This window comes from Astyanax mexicanus, chromosome 13 (genome assembly GCF_023375975.1).
Source record: "Astyanax mexicanus isolate ESR-SI-001 chromosome 13, AstMex3_surface, whole genome shotgun sequence".
NCBI lineage: Eukaryota > Metazoa > Chordata > Actinopteri > Characiformes > Acestrorhamphidae > Astyanax > Astyanax mexicanus.
In genome coordinates this window covers 51148-52500 of record NC_064420.1, presented here as the reverse complement: position 1 = coordinate 52500, position 1353 = coordinate 51148, and the positions used below count along the sequence as shown (strand labels likewise).

Sequence of the window (1353 nt, the reverse complement as noted above, 5' to 3'; positions counted from 1 at the left end):
ACATGTGATATAATGTGGCTTTCTGTGATCATATGGATATAATTAAATGTAATAGTGTTATCACTGTGCTGCAGTTGTAAACAGTGGTTTGTAATGTTCGTGTTCAGTGTGTAAAGAGCTGTTTGCTGTTTTGCGACTTTTCTTTTCAGCTGTAAAATCTGTTTAATTTATCGCTGAATCCACCTTTCTCTCTCCTCCCTCGTATCAGCTGTATAGATATCATCACATCTCCACTTCCTCTATTTCTATTTCAAGTTAAAAGCCCCCTGCAGAATGTTTTTATAGATTATGTAATTTTGTTATTGTAATTTTATAAAATTTCATTAAATCTGATGCAGCAGTGGAGACAGTTTTGCAGTGGTGGGCCACAGCTGTTTAAATGTAGTGGAAACACTGTGGTGTAACGGCAGTTTACTGTGTTAAAGACTCAAATAAAACTCTTAAATCCTGAAACTTAACTATGTTTATTAATATTAAAATTCCTGTATACATTTCTCAATGTTAAATAATTACGTAAATAACTTAAATAGAATAATTCTGAATGGTGTCGACATGGTTTTATGTGAACTGCAGCATTTTAGAAGTGGAATTCAGAATTGTTTATGGTATAATACTGCATTAGAAACTAGTAACTCTAACTAGGAATTTTATAACTGCTTTTACTGCTGGTGTAAATATTCACCTGAATATATTAGAGCTGTGTGGGTTTATATGGACTTCAATATTTATAATGTATCTGAGCAGAGAATGGTCCCCCTTATATATTAGCTTTGATAGTATGTGTAATGATACAGGTGATTGTATGTGTGATGATACAGGTGATTGTATGTGTGATGGTACAGGTGATGATACAGGTGATGGTACAGGTGATGATACAGTGATTGTATGTGTGATGGTACAGGTGATGATACAGTGATTGTATGTGTGATGGTACAGGTGATGATACAGGTGATGGTACAGGTGATGGTACAGGTGATGATACAGTGATTGTATGTGTGATGATACAGGTGATGGTACAGGTGATGATACAGGTGATTGTATGTGTGATGGTACAGGTGATGATACAGTGATTGTATGTGTGATGGTACAGGTGATGATACAGGTGATTGTATGTGTGATGGTACAGGTGATGATACAGGTGATGATACAGGTGATGGTACAGGTGATGATACAGTGATTGTATGTGTGATGGTACAGGTGATGATACAGATGATGATACAGTGATTGTATGTGTGATGATACAGTTGATGATACAGGTGATGATACAAGTGATGATACAGGTGATGATACAGTGATTGTATGTGTGATGATACAGTTGATGATACAGGTGATGATACAGGTGATGGTACAGGT

The 1353-nt window shown here is 35.8% G+C and overlaps 1 protein-coding gene across 4 annotated transcripts in view; it reads left to right on the top strand.

The window, feature by feature from the left end:
- ttc29 (tetratricopeptide repeat domain 29) overlaps positions 1–458 on the top strand; it is a 9837-nt gene extending 9379 nt beyond the window's left edge. For all 4 annotated transcript variants that reach the window (XM_022676979.2, XM_022676981.2, XM_022676983.2 and 1 more), the window contains one exon: positions 1–458. This exon is cut by the window's left edge and continues 297 nt beyond it. The gene's annotated coding sequence lies outside the window, so the exon portion shown is untranslated.
- The last annotated feature ends 895 nt before the right edge of the window (positions 459–1353 follow it).